The 15,109-nt window shown below is 44.1% G+C and overlaps 22 non-coding genes across 22 annotated transcripts; all 22 read left to right on the forward strand.

Moving 5' to 3' along the window:
- Window positions 1-494: 494 nt before the first annotated feature.
- Window positions 495-576, forward strand: TRNAS-UGA (transfer RNA serine (anticodon UGA)). Its single transcript has one exon. It is a non-coding gene; the product is annotated as a tRNA-Ser (tRNA).
- A 542-nt stretch (window positions 577-1,118) lies between these two features.
- TRNAS-CGA (transfer RNA serine (anticodon CGA)) lies at window positions 1,119-1,200 on the forward strand. Its single transcript has one exon. It is a non-coding gene; the product is annotated as a tRNA-Ser (tRNA).
- A 1,169-nt stretch (window positions 1,201-2,369) lies between these two features.
- TRNAS-UGA (transfer RNA serine (anticodon UGA)) lies at window positions 2,370-2,451 on the forward strand. Its single transcript has one exon. It is a non-coding gene; the product is annotated as a tRNA-Ser (tRNA).
- A 544-nt stretch (window positions 2,452-2,995) lies between these two features.
- Window positions 2,996-3,077, forward strand: TRNAS-UGA (transfer RNA serine (anticodon UGA)). Its single transcript has one exon. It is a non-coding gene; the product is annotated as a tRNA-Ser (tRNA).
- Window positions 3,078-3,616: 539 nt separating this feature from the next.
- TRNAS-CGA (transfer RNA serine (anticodon CGA)) lies at window positions 3,617-3,698 on the forward strand. Its single transcript has one exon. It is a non-coding gene; the product is annotated as a tRNA-Ser (tRNA).
- A 541-nt stretch (window positions 3,699-4,239) lies between these two features.
- On the forward strand, window positions 4,240-4,321 carry TRNAS-CGA (transfer RNA serine (anticodon CGA)). Its single transcript has one exon. It is a non-coding gene; the product is annotated as a tRNA-Ser (tRNA).
- Window positions 4,322-4,862: 541 nt separating this feature from the next.
- On the forward strand, window positions 4,863-4,944 carry TRNAS-CGA (transfer RNA serine (anticodon CGA)). The gene has a single exon. It is a non-coding gene; the product is annotated as a tRNA-Ser (tRNA).
- Window positions 4,945-5,483: 539 nt separating this feature from the next.
- On the forward strand, window positions 5,484-5,565 carry TRNAS-CGA (transfer RNA serine (anticodon CGA)). Its single transcript has one exon. It is a non-coding gene; the product is annotated as a tRNA-Ser (tRNA).
- A 546-nt stretch (window positions 5,566-6,111) lies between these two features.
- On the forward strand, window positions 6,112-6,193 carry TRNAL-CAA (transfer RNA leucine (anticodon CAA)). The gene has a single exon. It is a non-coding gene; the product is annotated as a tRNA-Leu (tRNA).
- A 541-nt stretch (window positions 6,194-6,734) lies between these two features.
- TRNAS-CGA (transfer RNA serine (anticodon CGA)) lies at window positions 6,735-6,816 on the forward strand. Its single transcript has one exon. It is a non-coding gene; the product is annotated as a tRNA-Ser (tRNA).
- A 539-nt stretch (window positions 6,817-7,355) lies between these two features.
- TRNAS-UGA (transfer RNA serine (anticodon UGA)) lies at window positions 7,356-7,437 on the forward strand. Its single transcript has one exon. It is a non-coding gene; the product is annotated as a tRNA-Ser (tRNA).
- A 542-nt stretch (window positions 7,438-7,979) lies between these two features.
- TRNAS-CGA (transfer RNA serine (anticodon CGA)) lies at window positions 7,980-8,061 on the forward strand. Its single transcript has one exon. It is a non-coding gene; the product is annotated as a tRNA-Ser (tRNA).
- Window positions 8,062-9,230: 1,169 nt separating this feature from the next.
- On the forward strand, window positions 9,231-9,312 carry TRNAS-UGA (transfer RNA serine (anticodon UGA)). The gene has a single exon. It is a non-coding gene; the product is annotated as a tRNA-Ser (tRNA).
- Window positions 9,313-9,856: 544 nt separating this feature from the next.
- On the forward strand, window positions 9,857-9,938 carry TRNAS-CGA (transfer RNA serine (anticodon CGA)). Its single transcript has one exon. It is a non-coding gene; the product is annotated as a tRNA-Ser (tRNA).
- Window positions 9,939-10,477: 539 nt separating this feature from the next.
- On the forward strand, window positions 10,478-10,559 carry TRNAS-CGA (transfer RNA serine (anticodon CGA)). The gene has a single exon. It is a non-coding gene; the product is annotated as a tRNA-Ser (tRNA).
- Window positions 10,560-11,100: 541 nt separating this feature from the next.
- Window positions 11,101-11,182, forward strand: TRNAL-CAA (transfer RNA leucine (anticodon CAA)). The gene has a single exon. It is a non-coding gene; the product is annotated as a tRNA-Leu (tRNA).
- A 541-nt stretch (window positions 11,183-11,723) lies between these two features.
- Window positions 11,724-11,805, forward strand: TRNAS-CGA (transfer RNA serine (anticodon CGA)). The gene has a single exon. It is a non-coding gene; the product is annotated as a tRNA-Ser (tRNA).
- A 539-nt stretch (window positions 11,806-12,344) lies between these two features.
- Window positions 12,345-12,426, forward strand: TRNAS-CGA (transfer RNA serine (anticodon CGA)). The gene has a single exon. It is a non-coding gene; the product is annotated as a tRNA-Ser (tRNA).
- A 546-nt stretch (window positions 12,427-12,972) lies between these two features.
- TRNAL-CAA (transfer RNA leucine (anticodon CAA)) lies at window positions 12,973-13,054 on the forward strand. The gene has a single exon. It is a non-coding gene; the product is annotated as a tRNA-Leu (tRNA).
- Window positions 13,055-13,595: 541 nt separating this feature from the next.
- TRNAS-CGA (transfer RNA serine (anticodon CGA)) lies at window positions 13,596-13,677 on the forward strand. Its single transcript has one exon. It is a non-coding gene; the product is annotated as a tRNA-Ser (tRNA).
- Window positions 13,678-14,216: 539 nt separating this feature from the next.
- On the forward strand, window positions 14,217-14,298 carry TRNAS-UGA (transfer RNA serine (anticodon UGA)). Its single transcript has one exon. It is a non-coding gene; the product is annotated as a tRNA-Ser (tRNA).
- Window positions 14,299-14,840: 542 nt separating this feature from the next.
- On the forward strand, window positions 14,841-14,922 carry TRNAS-CGA (transfer RNA serine (anticodon CGA)). The gene has a single exon. It is a non-coding gene; the product is annotated as a tRNA-Ser (tRNA).
- The last annotated feature ends 187 nt before the right edge of the window (window positions 14,923-15,109 follow it).

Raw genomic sequence — 15,109 nt, forward strand, 5'->3', positions numbered from 1 at the left:
TCACTTCTCGTTACGCAATCCTCATCAAGTCACAGAGTTAAACAGCAAAAACTCAAACTAAATGTAAACATTAAGACAATTTCAACACTCAGGAAGTGTTTTAGAGAGCAGGTGGCTCGGAAGGGTTCGTAGTCTGGACCTGTCCTGCCTGATCTTGACGAGTAACGAAAAGAGTCATTTTTTATGTAGCGTGTCTTGTTTAGGCTTTTGGACTCTTTCTGAGTACACTTAAGGGCCCATTCCAGAGCCGTAATATAGGGAAAAGAGGGCAGAAATGTGCAGTGATTGATTACTGCTCATCTGTGCCCTGTCACTCACTTTGAGTGGTGCGTGTTTCTATTTTTATTAATTGTATGAAAGCATGCGAAATAAGTGAGGGAGACAGGGCACTGCTGGTACGTGCCCCGTCCTTCCGTTACTTTAATTTTTAGGTCTCGGCCTGATGTGAGCAGCGCATGGCTCGTATACGACAACAGTGACATCATACTCACGCAGCTGCGATGGCCGAGTGGTTAAGGCGTTGGACTTGAAATCAAATGAGGTTTCCCCGCGCTGGTCCGAATCCTGCTTGCAGCGTCGTGCGATTTTGCATGAACACCATTTGGTTTGTTAAGGAAATGTTCACTTCTCGTTACGCAATCCTCATCAAGTCACAGAGTTAAACAGCAAAAACTCAAACTAAATGTAAACATTAAGACAATTTCAACATCAGGAAGTGTTTTAGAGAGCAGGTGGCTCGGAAGGGTTCGTAGTCTGGACCTGTCCTGCCTGATCTAGACAAGTCAGGAAAAGAGTAATTTTTTTTTATGAAGCGTGTCTTGTTTAGGCTTTTGGACTCTTTCTGAGTACACTTAAGGGCCCGTTGCCACTGCCGTAATATAAGGAAAAGAGGGTAGAAATGCGCAGTGATTGATTACCGCTCATCTGTGCCCTGTCACTCACTTTGAGTGATACGTGTTGCTATTTTTATTAATTGTATGAAAGCATGTGAAATAAGTGAGGGCAACAGGGCACTGCTGGGTCCTGCCCCGTCCTTTTGTTACTTTATTTTTTAGGTCTCGGCCTGACGTGAGCAGCGCATGGCTCATATACGACAACAGTGACATCATAATCATGGAGCTGTGATGGCCGAGTGGTTAAGGCGTTGGACTCGAAATTCAATGGGGTTTCCCTGCGCAGGTTCGCATCCTGCTTGCAGCATCGGGCGATTTTGCATGAACACCATTTGGTTTGTTAAGGAAATGTTCACTTCTCGTTACGCAAAATCCTCATCAAGTCACAGAATTAAACAGCAAAAACTCAAACTAAATGTAAACATTACGACAATTTCAACACTCCGGAAGTGTTTTAGAGAGCAGGTGGCTCGGAAGGGTTTGTAGTCTGGACCTGTCCTGCCTGATCTTGACGAGTCACGAAAAGAGTAATTTTTTTATTTAGCGTGTCTTGTTTAGGCTTTTGAACTCTTTCTGAGTACACTTAAGGGCCCCTTCCAGAGCCGTAATATAGGGAATAGAGGGCAGAAATGTGCAGTGATTGAATACTGCTCATCTGTGCCCTGTCACTCACTTTGAGTGATGCGTGTTGCTATTTTTATTAATTGTATGAAAGCATGCAAAATAAGTGAGGGAGACAGGGCACTGCTGGTACTTGCCCCGTCCTTCCGTTACTTAAATTTTTAGGTCTCGGCCTGATGTGAACAGACCCTGGCTCGTATACGACAACAGTGACATCATCCTCACGCAGCTGCGATGGCCAAGTGGTTAAGGCGTTGGACTTGAAATCAAATGAGGTTTCTCCGCGCATGTCCGAATCCTGCTTGCAGCGTCGTGCGATTTTGCATGAACACCATTTGGTTTGTTAAGGAAATGTTCACTTCTCGTTACGCAATCCTCATCAAGTCACAGAGTTAAACAGCAAAAACTCAAACTAAATGTAAACATTAAGACAATTTCAACACTCAGGAAGTGTTTTAGAGAGCCAGGTGGCTCGGAAGGGTTCGTAGTCTGGACCTGTCCTGCCTGATCTAGACAAGTCAGGAAAAGAGTACATTTTTTTTTATGAAGCGTGTCTTGTTTAGGCTTTTGGACTCTTTCTGAGTACACTTAAGGGCCCGTTGCCACCGCCGTAATATAAGGAAAAGAGGGTAGAAATGCGCAGTGATTGATTACTGCTCATCTGTGCCCTGTCACTCACTTTGAGTGATACGTGTTGCTATTTTTATTAATTGTATGAAAGCATGCAAAATAAGTGAGGGAGACAGGGCACTGCTGGTACTTGCCCCGTCCTTCCGTTACTTTAATTTTTAGGTCTCGGCCTGATGTGAACAGACCATGGCTCGTATACGACAACAGTGACATCATACTCACGCAGCTGCGATGGCCGAGTGGTTAAGGCGTTGGACTTGAAATCAAATGAGGTTTCTCCGCGCATGTCCGAATCCTGCTTGCAGCGTCGTGCGATTTTGCATGAACACCATTTGGTTTGTTAAGGAAATGTTCACTTCTCGTTACGCAATCCTCATCAAGTCACAGAGTTAAACAGCAAAAACTCAAACTAAATGTAAACATTAAGACAATTTCAACACTCAGGAAGTGTTTTAGAGAGCAGGTGGCTCGGAAGGGTTCGTAGTCTGGACCTGTCCTGCCTGATCTAGACAAGTCAGGAAAAGAGTACATTTTTTTTTATGAAGCGTGTCTTGTTTAGGCTTTTGGACTCTTTCTGAGTACACTTAAGGGCCCGTTGCCACCGCCGTAATATAAGGAAAAGAGGGTAGAAATGCGCAGTGATTGATTGCCGCTCATCTGTGCCCTGTCACTCACTTTGAGTGATACGTGTTGCTATTTGTATTAATTGTATGAACGCATGTGAAATAAGTGAGGGCAACAGGGCACTGCTGGTTCCTGCCCCGTCCTTATGTTACTTTATTTTTTAGGTATCGGCCGGACGTGAGCAGCGCATGGCTCATATACGACAACAGTGACATCATAATCATGGAGCTGCGATGGCCGAGTGGTTAAGGCGTTGCACTTGAAGTTCAATGGGGTTTCCCTGCGCAGGTTCGAATCCTGCTTGCAGCATCGGGCGATTTTGCATGAATCCATTTAGTTTGTTCAGGAAATGTTCACTTCTCGTTACGCAATCCTCATCAAGTCACAGAGTTAAACAGCAAAAACTCAAACTAAATGTAAACATTAAGACAATTTCAACACTCAGGAAGTGTTTTAGAGAGCAGGTGGTTCGAAGGGTTCATAGTCTGTACCTGTCCTGCCTGATCTTGACGAGTCACGAAAAGAGTAATTTTTTTATGTAGAGTGTCTTGTTTAAGCTTTTGGACTCTTTCTGAGTACACTTAAGGGACTGGTCCCAGCGCCGTAATATAGGGAAAAGAGGGTAGAAATGCGCAGTGATTGATTACTGCTCATCTGTGCCCTGTCACTCACTTTGAGTGATACGTGTTGCTATTTTTATTAATTGTATGAAAGCATGTGAAAGAAGTGAGGGCAACAGGGCACTGCTGGTTCCTGCCCCGTCCTTTTGTTACTTTATTTTTTAGGTCTCGGCCTGACGTGAGCAGCGCATGGCTCATATACGACAACAGTGATAGCCTACTCATGGAGCTGCGATGGCCGAGTGGTTAAGGTGTTGGACTCGAAATTCAATGGGGTTTCCCTGCGCAGGTTTGAATCCTGCTTGCAGCATCGGGTGATTTTGCATGAACTCCATTTGGTTTGTTAAGGAAATGTTCACTTCTCGTTACGCAATCCTCATCAAGTCACAGAGTTAAACAGCAAAAACTCAAACTAAATGTAAACATTAAGACAATTTCAACACTCAGGAAGTGTTTTAGAGAGCAGGTGGTTCGAAGCATTCATAGTCTTAATCTGTCCTGCCTGATCTTGACGAGTCACGAAAAGAGTAATTTTTTTTATGTAGAGTGTCTTGTTTAGGCTATTGGACTCTTTCTGAGTACACTTAAGGGCCCGGTCCCAGCGCCGTAATATAGGGAAAAGAGGGTAGAAATGCGCAGTGATTGATTACTGCTCATCTGTGCCCTGTCACTCACTTTGAGTGATACGTGTTGCTATTTTTATTAATTGTATGAAAGCAAGCGAAATAAGTGAGGGCAACAGAGCACTGAAGGTACCTACCCCTTCCTTCGGTTACTTTATTTTTTAGGTCTCGGTTTGACGTGAGCAGCGAATGGCTCATATACGACAACAGTGACATCATACTCATGGAGCTGCGATGGCCGAGTGGTTAAGGCGTTGGACTCGAAATCCAATGGGGTTTCCCTGCGCAGGTTTGAATCCTGCTTGCAGCGACGTACGATTTTGCATGAACACCATTTGGTTTGTTAAGGAAATTTTCACTCCTCGTTAGTCAATCCTCATCAAGTCACAGAGTTAAACAGCAAAAATTCAAACTAAATGTAAACATTAAGACAATTTCAACACTCAGGAAGTGTTTAAGAGAGCAGGTGGTTTGGAAGGGTTCGTAGTCTGGACCTGTCCTGCCTGATCTTGACGAGTCACAAAAAGAGTAATTTTTTTATGTAGCGTGTCTTGTTTAGGCATTTGGACTCTTTCTGAGTACTCTTAAGTGCCCATTCCCAGCGCCGTAATATAGGGAAAAGAGGGTAGAAATGCGCAGTGATTGATTACTGCTCATCTGTGCCCTGTCACTCACTTTGAGTGATACGTGTTGCTATTTTTATTAATTGTATGAAAGCATGTGAAATAAGTGAGGGCAACAGGGCACTGCTGGTTCCTGCCCCGTCCTTATGTTACTTTATTTTTTAGGTATCGGCCGGACGTGAGCAGCGCATGGCTCATATACGACAACAGTGACATCATAATCATGGAGCTGCGATGGCCGAGTGGTTAAGGCGTTGCACTCGAAGTTCAATGGGGTTTCCCTGCGCAGGTTTGAATCCTGCTTGCAGCATCGGGCGATTTTGCATGAATCCATTTAGTTTGTTCAGGAAATGTTCACTTCTCGTTACGCAATCCTCATCAAGTCACAGAGTTAAACAGCAAAAACTCAAACTAAATGTAAACATTAAGACAATTTCAACACTCAGGAAGTGTTTTAGAGAGCAGGTGGTTCGAAGGGTTCATAGTCTGTACCTGTCCTGCCTGATCTTGACGAGTCACGAAAAGAGTAATTTTTTTATGTAGAGTGTCTTGTTTAAGCTTTTGGACTCTTTCTGAGTACACTTAAGGGACTGGTCCCAGCGCCGTAATATAGGGAAAAGAGGGTAGAAATGCGCAGTGATTGATTACTGCTCATCTGTGCCCTGTCACTCACTTTGAGTGATACGTGTTGCTATTTTTATTAATTGTATGAAAGCATGTGAAATAAGTGAGGGCAACAGGGCACTGCTGGTTCCTGCCCCGTCCTTTTGTTACTTTATTTTTTAGGTCTCGGCCTGACGTGAGCAGCGCATGGCTCATATACGACAACAGTGATAGCCTACTCATGGAGCTGCGATGGCCGAGTGGTTAAGGCGTTGGACTCGAAATTCAATGAGGTTTCCCTGCGCAGGTTTGAATCCTGCTTGCAGCATCAGGTGATTTTGCATGAACTCCATTTGGTTTGTTAAGGAAATGTTCACTTCTCGTTACGCAATCCTCATCAAGTCACAGAGTTAAACAGCAAAAACTCAAACTAAATGTAAACATTAAGACAATTTGAACACTCAGGAAGTGTTTTAGAGAGCAGGTGGTTCGAAGGGTTCATAGTCTTGACCTGTCCTGCCTGATCTTGACGAGTCACGAAAAGAGTAATTTTTTTATGTAGAGTGTCTTGTTTAGGCTATTGGACTCTTTCTGAGTACACTTAAGGGCCCGGGCCCGGTCCCAGCGCCGTAATATAGGGAAAAGAGGGTAGAAATGCGCAGTGATTGATTACTGCTCATCTGTGCCCTGTCACTCACTTTGAGTGATACGTGTTGCTATTTTTATTAATTGTATGAAAGCAAGCGAAATAAGTGAGGGCAACAGAGCACTGAAGGTACCTGCCCCTTCCTTCGGTTACTATATTTTTTAGGTCTCGGTCTGACGTGAGCAGCGAATGGCTCATATACGACAACAGTGACATCATACTCATGGAGCTGCGATGGCCGAGTGGTTAAGGCGTTGGACTCAAAATCCAATGGGGTTTCCCTGAGCAGGTTTGAATCATGCTTGCAGCGACGTACGATTTTGCATGAACACCATTTGGTTTGTTAAGGAAATTTTCACTCCTCGTTAGTCAATCCTCATCAAGTCACAGAGTTAAACAGCAAAAATTCAAACTAAATGTAAACATTAAGACAATTTCAACACTCAGGAAGTGTTTAAGAGAGCAGGTGGTTTGGAAGGGTTCGTAGTCTGGACCTGTCCTGCCTGATCTTGACGAGTCACAAAAAGAGTAATTTTTTTATGTAGCGTGTCTTGTTTAGGCATTTGGACTCTTTCTGAGTACTCTTAAGTGCCCATTCCCAGCGCCGTAATATAGGGAAAAGAGGGTAGAAATGCGCAGTGATTGATTACTGCTCATCTGTGCCCTGTCACTCACTTTGAGTGATACGTGTTGCTATTTTTATTAATTGTATGAAAGCAAGCAAAATAAGTGAGGGCAACAGAGCACTGCTGGTACCTGCCCCTTCGTTCGGTTACTTTATTTTTTAGGTCTCGGTCTGACGTGAGCAGCGAATGGCTCATATACGACAACAGTGACATCATTCTCATGGAGCTGCGATGGCTGAGTGGTTAAGGCGTTGGACTCGAAATCCAATGGGGTTTCCCTGCGCAGGTTTGAATCCTGCTTGCAGCATCGAGCGATTTTGCATGAACACCATTTGGTTTGATAAGGAAATGTTCACTTCTCGTTACGCAATCCTCATCAAGTCACAGAGTTAAACAGCAAAAACTCAAACTAAATGTAAACATTAAGACAATTTCAACACTCAGGAAGTGTTTTAGAGAGCAGGTGGCTCGGAAGGGTTCGTAGTCTGGACCTGTCCTGCCTGATCTTGACGAGTCACGAAAAGAGTCATTTTTTATGTAGCGTGTCTTGTTTAGGCTTTTGGACTCTTTCTGAGTACACTTAAGGGCCCATTCCAGAGCCGTAATATAGGGAAAAGAGGGCAGAAATGTGCAGTGATTGATTACTGCTCATCTGTGCCCTGTCACTCACTTTGAGTGGTGCGTGTTTCTATTTTTATTAATTGTATGAAAGCATGCGAAATAAGTGAGGGAGACAGGGCACTGCTGGTACGTGCCCCGTCCTTCCGTTACTTTAATTTTTAGGTCTCGGCCTGATGTGAGCAGCGCATGGCTCGTATACGACAACAGTGACATCATACTCACGCAGCTGCGATGGCCGAGTGGTTAAGGCGTTGGACTTGAAATCAAATGAGGTTTCCCCGCGCTGGTCCGAATCCTGCTTGCAGCGTCGTGCGATTTTGCATGAACACCATTTGGTTTGTTAAGGAAATGTTCACTTCTCGTTACGCAATCCTCATCAAGTCACAGAGTTAAACAGCAAAAACTCAAACTAAATGTAAACATTAAGACAATTTCAACATCAGGAAGTGTTTTAGAGAGCAGGTGGCTCGGAAGGGTTCGTAGTCTGGACCTGTCCTGCCTGATCTAGACAAGTCAGGAAAAGAGTAATTTTTTTTTATGAAGCGTGTCTTGTTTAGGCTTTTGGACTCTTTCTGAGTACACTTAAGGGCCCGTTGCCACTGCCGTAATATAAGGAAAAGAGGGTAGAAATGCGCAGTGATTGATTACCGCTCATCTGTGCCCTGTCACTCACTTTGAGTGATACGTGTTGCTATTTTTATTAATTGTATGAAAGCATGTGAAATAAGTGAGGGCAACAGGGCACTGCTGGGTCCTGCCCCGTCCTTTTGTTACTTTATTTTTTAGGTCTCGGCCTGACGTGAGCAGCGCATGGCTCATATACGACAACAGTGACATCATAATCATGGAGCTGTGATGGCCGAGTGGTTAAGGCGTTGGACTCGAAATTCAATGGGGTTTCCCTGCGCAGGTTCGCATCCTGCTTGCAGCATCGGGCGATTTTGCATGAACACCATTTGGTTTGTTAAGGAAATGTTCATTTCTCGTTACGCAAAATCCTCATCAAGTCACAGAATTAAACAGCAAAAACTCAAACTAAATGTAAACATTACGACAATTTCAACACTCCGGAAGTGTTTTAGAGAGCAGGTGGCTCGGAAGGGTTTGTAGTCTGGACCTGTCCTGCCTGATCTTGACGAGTCACGAAAAGAGTAATTTTTTTATTTAGCGTGTCTTGTTTAGGCTTTTGAACTCTTTCTGAGTACACTTAAGGGCCCCTTCCAGAGCCGTAATATAGGGAATAGAGGGCAGAAATGTGCAGTGATTGAATACTGCTCATCTGTGCCCTGTCACTCACTTTGAGTGATGCGTGTTGCTATTTTTATTAATTGTATGAAAGCATGCAAAATAAGTGAGGGAGACAGGGCACTGCTGGTACTTGCCCCGTCCTTCCGTTACTTAAATTTTTAGGTCTCGGCCTGATGTGAACAGACCCTGGCTCGTATACGACAACAGTGACATCATCCTCACGCAGCTGCGATGGCCAAGTGGTTAAGGCGTTGGACTTGAAATCAAATGAGGTTTCTCCGCGCATGTCCGAATCCTGCTTGCAGCGTCGTGCGATTTTGCATGAACACCATTTGGTTTGTTAAGGAAATGTTCACTTCTCGTTACGCAATCCTCATCAAGTCACAGAGTTAAACAGCAAAAACTCAAACTAAATGTAAACATTAAGACAATTTCAACACTCAGGAAGTGTTTTAGAGAGCCAGGTGGCTCGGAAGGGTTCGTAGTCTGGACCTGTCCTGCCTGATCTAGACAAGTCAGGAAAAGAGTACATTTTTTTTTATGAAGCGTGTCTTGTTTAGGCTTTTGGACTCTTTCTGAGTACACTTAAGGGCCCGTTGCCACCGCCGTAATATAAGGAAAAGAGGGTAGAAATGCGCAGTGATTGATTACTGCTCATCTGTGCCCTGTCACTCACTTTGAGTGATACGTGTTGCTATTTTTATTAATTGTATGAAAGCATGCAAAATAAGTGAGGGAGACAGGGCACTGCTGGTACTTGCCCCGTCCTTCCGTTACTTTAATTTTTAGGTCTCGGCCTGATGTGAACAGACCATGGCTCGTATACGACAACAGTGACATCATACTCACGCAGCTGCGATGGCCGAGTGGTTAAGGCGTTGGACTTGAAATCAAATGAGGTTTCTCCGCGCATGTCCGAATCCTGCTTGCAGCGTCGTGCGATTTTGCATGAACACCATTTGGTTTGTTAAGGAAATGTTCACTTCTCGTTACGCAATCCTCATCAAGTCACAGAGTTAAACAGCAAAAACTCAAACTAAATGTAAACATTAAGACAATTTCAACACTCAGGAAGTGTTTTAGAGAGCAGGTGGCTCGGAAGGGTTCGTAGTCTGGACCTGTCCTGCCTGATCTAGACAAGTCAGGAAAAGAGTACATTTTTTTTTATGAAGCGTGTCTTGTTTAGGCTTTTGGACTCTTTCTGAGTACACTTAAGGGCCCGTTGCCACCGCCGTAATATAAGGAAAAGAGGGTAGAAATGCGCAGTGATTGATTGCCGCTCATCTGTGCCCTGTCACTCACTTTGAGTGATACGTGTTGCTATTTGTATTAATTGTATGAACGCATGTGAAATAAGTGAGGGCAACAGGGCACTGCTGGTTCCTGCCCCGTCCTTATGTTACTTTATTTTTTAGGTATCGGCCGGACGTGAGCAGCGCATGGCTCATATACGACAACAGTGACATCATAATCATGGAGCTGCGATGGCCGAGTGGTTAAGGCGTTGCACTCGAAGTTCAATGGGGTTTCCCTGCGCAGGTTCGAATCCTGCTTGCAGCATCGGGCGATTTTGCATGAATCCATTTAGTTTGTTCAGGAAATGTTCACTTCTCGTTACGCAATCCTCATCAAGTCACAGAGTTAAACAGCAAAAACTCAAACTAAATGTAAACATTAAGACAATTTCAACACTCAGGAAGTGTTTTAGAGAGCAGGTGGTTCGAAGGGTTCATAGTCTGTACCTGTCCTGCCTGATCTTGACGAGTCACGAAAAGAGTAATTTTTTTATGTAGAGTGTCTTGTTTAAGCTTTTGGACTCTTTCTGAGTACACTTAAGGGACTGGTCCCAGCGCCGTAATATAGGGAAAAGAGGGTAGAAATGCGCAGTGATTGATTACTGCTCATCTGTGCCCTGTCACTCACTTTGAGTGATACGTGTTGCTATTTTTATTAATTGTATGAAAGCATGTGAAAGAAGTGAGGGCAACAGGGCACTGCTGGTTCCTGCCCCGTCCTTTTGTTACTTTATTTTTTAGGTCTCGGCCTGACGTGAGCAGCGCATGGCTCATATACGACAACAGTGATAGCCTACTCATGGAGCTGCGATGGCCGAGTGGTTAAGGCGTTGGACTCGAAATTCAATGGGGTTTCCCTGCGCAGGTTTGAATCCTGCTTGCAGCATCGGGTGATTTTGCATGAACTCCATTTGGTTTGTTAAGGAAATGTTCACTTCTCGTTACGCAATCCTCATCAAGTCACAGAGTTAAACAGCAAAAACTCAAACTAAATGTAAACATTAAGACAATTTCAACACTCAGGAAGTGTTTTAGAGAGCAGGTGGTTCGAAGCATTCATAGTCTTAATCTGTCCTGCCTGATCTTGACGAGTCACGAAAAGAGTAATTTTTTTTATGTAGAGTGTCTTGTTTAGGCTATTGGACTCTTTCTGAGTACACTTAAGGGCCCGGTCCCAGCGCCGTAATATAGGGAAAAGAGGGTAGAAATGCGCAGTGATTGATTACTGCTCATCTGTGCCCTGTCACTCACTTTGAGTGATACGTGTTGCTATTTTTATTAATTGTATGAAAGCAAGCGAAATAAGTGAGGGCAACAGAGCACTGAAGGTACCTACCCCTTCCTTCGGTTACTTTATTTTTTAGGTCTCGGTTTGACGTGAGCAGCGAATGGCTCATATACGACAACAGTGACATCATACTCATGGAGCTGCGATGGCCGAGTGGTTAAGGCGTTGGACTCAAAATCCAATGGGGTTTCCCTGCGCAGGTTTGAATCCTGCTTGCAGCGATGTACGATTTTGCATGAACACCATTTGGTTTGTTAAGGAAATTTTCACTCCTCGTTAGTCAATCCTCATCAAGTCACAGAGTTAAACAGCAAAAATTCAAACTAAATGTAAACATTAAGACAATTTCAACACTCAGGAAGTGTTTAAGAGAGCAGGTGGTTTGGAAGGGTTCGTAGTCTGGACCTGTCCTGCCTGATCTTGACGAGTCACAAAAAGAGTAATTTTTTTATGTAGCGTGTCTTGTTTAGGCATTTGGACTCTTTCTGAGTACTCTTAAGTGCCCATTCCCAGCGCCGTAATATAGGGAAAAGAGGGTAGAAATGCGCAGTGATTGATTACTGCTCATCTGTGCCCTGTCACTCACTTTGAGTGATACGTGTTGCTATTTGTATTAATTGTATGAACGCATGTGAAATAAGTGAGGGCAACAGGGCACTGCTGGTTCCTGCCCCGTCCTTATGTTACTTTATTTTTTAGGTATCGGCCGGACGTGAGCAGCGCATGGCTCATATACGACAACAGTGACATCATAATCATGGAGCTGCGATGGCCGAGTGGTTAAGGCGTTGCACTCGAAGTTCAATGGGGTTTCCCTGCGCAGGTTTGAATCCTGCTTGCAGCATCGGGCGATTTTGCATGAATCCATTTAGTTTGTTCAGGAAATGTTCACTTCTCGTTACGCAATCCTCATCAAGTCACAGAGTTAAACAGCAAAAACTCAAACTAAATGTAAACATTAAGACAATTTCAACACTCAGGAAGTGTTTTAGAGAGCAGGTGGTTCGAAGGGTTCATAGTCTGTACCTGTCCTGCCTGATCTTGACGAGTCACGAAAAGAGTAATTTTTTTATGTAGAGTGTCTTGTTTAAGCTTTTGGACTCTTTCTGAGTACACTTAAGGGACTGGTCCCAGCGCCGTAATATAGGGAAAAGAGGGTAGAAATGCGCAGTGATTGATTACTGCTCATCTGTGCCCTGTCACTCACTTTGAGTGATACGTGTTGCTATTTTTATTAATTGTATGAAAGCATGTGAAATAAGTGAGGGCAACAGGGCACTGCTGGTTCCTGCCCCGTCCTTTTGTTACTTTATTTTTTAGGTCTCGGCCTGACGTGAGCAGCGCATGGCTCATATACGACAACAGTGATAGCCTACTCATGGAGCTGCGATGGCCGAGTGGTTAAGGCGTTGGACTCGAAATTCAATGAGGTTTCCCTGCGCAGGTTTGAATCCTGCTTGCAGCATCAGGTGATTTTGCATGAACTCCATTTGGTTTGTTAAGGAAATGTTCACTTCTCGTTACGCAATCCTCATCAAGTCACAGAGTTAAACAGCAAAAACTCAAACTAAATGTAAACATTAAGACAATTTGAACACTCAGGAAGTGTTTTAGAGAGCAGGTGGTTCGAAGGGTTCATAGTCTTGACCTGTCCTGCCTGATCTTGACGAGTCACGAAAAGAGTAATTTTTTTATGTAGAGTGTCTTGTTTAGGCTATTGGACTCTTTCTGAGTACACTTAAGGGCCCGGGCCCGGTCCCAGCGCCGTAATATAGGGAAAAGAGGGTAGAAATGCGCAGTGATTGATTACTGCTCATCTGTGCCCTGTCACTCACTTTGAGTGATACGTGTTGCTATTTTTATTAATTGTATGAAAGCAAGCGAAATAAGTGAGGGCAACAGAGCACTGAAGGTACCTGCCCCTTCCTTCGGTTACTATATTTTTTAGGTCTCGGTCTGACGTGAGCAGCGAATGGCTCATATACGACAACAGTGACATCATACTCATGGAGCTGCGATGGCCGAGTGGTTAAGGCGTTGGACTCAAAATCCAATGGGGTTTCCCTGAGCAGGTTTGAATCATGCTTGCAGCGACGTACGATTTTGCATGAACACCATTTGGTTTGTTAAGGAAATTTTCACTCCTCGTTAGTCAATCCTCATCAAGTCACAGAGTTAAACAGCAAAAATTCAAACTAAATGTAAACATTAAGACAATTTCAACACTCAGGAAGTGTTTAAGAGAGCAGGTGGTTTGGAAGGGTTCGTAGTCTGGACCTGTCCTGCCTGATCTTGACGAGTCACAAAAAGAGTAATTTTTTTATGTAGCGTGTCTTGTTTAGGCATTTGGACTCTTTCTGAGTACTCTTAAGTGGCCATTCCCAGCGCCGTAATATAGGGAAAAGAGGGTAGAAATGCGCAGTGATTGATTACTGCTCATCTGTGCCCTGTCACTCACTTTGAGTGATACGTGTTGCTATTTTTATTAATTGTATGAAAGCAAGCGAAATAAGTGAGGGCAACAGAGCACTGCTGGTACCTGCCCCTTCGTTCGGTTACTTTATTTTTTAGGTCTCGGTCTGACGTGAGCAGCGAATGGCTCATATACGACAACAGTGACATCATTCTCATGGAGCTGCGATGGCTGAGTGGTTAAGGCGTTGGACTCGAAATCCAATGGGGTTTCCCTGCGCAGGTTCGAATCCTGCTTGCAGCATTGGGCGATTTTGCATGAACACCATTTGGTTTGATAAGGAAATGTTCACTTCTCGTTACTCAATCCTCATCAAGTCACAGAGTTAAACAGCAAAAACTCAAACTAAATGTAAACATTAAGACAATTTCAACACTCAGGAAGTGTTTTAGAGAGCAGGTGGCTCGGAAGGGTTCGTAGTCTGGACCTGTCCTGCCTGATCTTGACGAGTCACGAAAAGAGTCATTTTTTATGTAGCGTGTCTTGTTTAGGCTTTTGGACTCTTTCTGAGTACACTTAAGGGCCCATTCCAGAGCCGTAATATATGGAAAAGAGGGCAGAAATGTGCAGTGATTGATTACTGCTCATCTGTGCCCTGTCACTCACTTTGAGTGGTGCGTGTTTCTATTTTTATTAATTGTATGAAAGCATGCGAAATAAGTGAGGGAGACAGGGCACTGCTGGTACGTGCCCCGTCCTTCCGTTACTTTAATTTTTAGGTCTCGGCCTGATGTGAGCAGCGCATGGCTCGTATACGACAACAGTGACATCATACTCACGCAGCTGCGATGGCCGAGTGGTTAAGGCGTTGGACTTGAAATCAAATGAGGTTTCCCCACGCTGGTCCGAATCCTGCTTGCAGCGTCGTGCGATTTTGCATGAACACCATTTGGTTTGTTAAGGAAATGTTCACTTCTCGTTACGCAATCCTCATCAAGTCACAGAGTTAAACAGCAAAAACTCAAACTAAATGTAAACATTAAGACAATTTCAACATCAGGAAGTGTTTTAGAGAGCAGGTGGCTCGGAAGGGTTCGTAGTCTGGACCTGTCCTGCCTGATCTAGACAAGTCAGGAAAAGAGTAATTTTTTTTTATGAAGCGTGTCTTGTTTAGGCTTTTGGACTCTTTCTGAGTACACTTAAGGGCCCGTTGCCACTGCCGTAATATAAGGAAAAGAGGGTAGAAATGCGCAGTGATTGATTACCGCTCATCTGTGCCCTGTCACTCACTTTGAGTGATACGTGTTGCTATTTTTATTAATTGTATGAAAGCATGTGAAATAAGTGAGGGCAAAAGGGCACTGCTGGGTCCTGCCCCGTCCTTTTGTTACTTTATTTTTTAGGTCTCGGCCTGACGTGAGCAGCGCATGGCTCATATACGACAACAGTGACATCATAATCATGGAGCTGTGATGGCCGAGTGGTTAAGGCGTTGGACTCGAAATTCAATGGGGTTTCCCTGCGCAGGTTCGCATCCTGCTTGCAGCATCGGGCAAGTTTGCATGAACACCATTTGGTTTGTTAAGGAAATGTTCACTTCTCGTTACGCAAAATCCTCATCAAGTCACAGAATTAAACAGCAAAAACTCAAACTAAATGTAAACATTACGACAATTTCAACACTCCGGAAGTGTTTTAGAGAGCAGGTGGCTCGGAAGGGTTTGTAGTCTGGACC

This window comes from Lissotriton helveticus, chromosome 11, assembly GCF_964261635.1.
Source record: "Lissotriton helveticus chromosome 11, aLisHel1.1, whole genome shotgun sequence".
NCBI classification, from domain to species: Eukaryota; Metazoa; Chordata; class Amphibia; order Caudata; family Salamandridae; genus Lissotriton; species Lissotriton helveticus.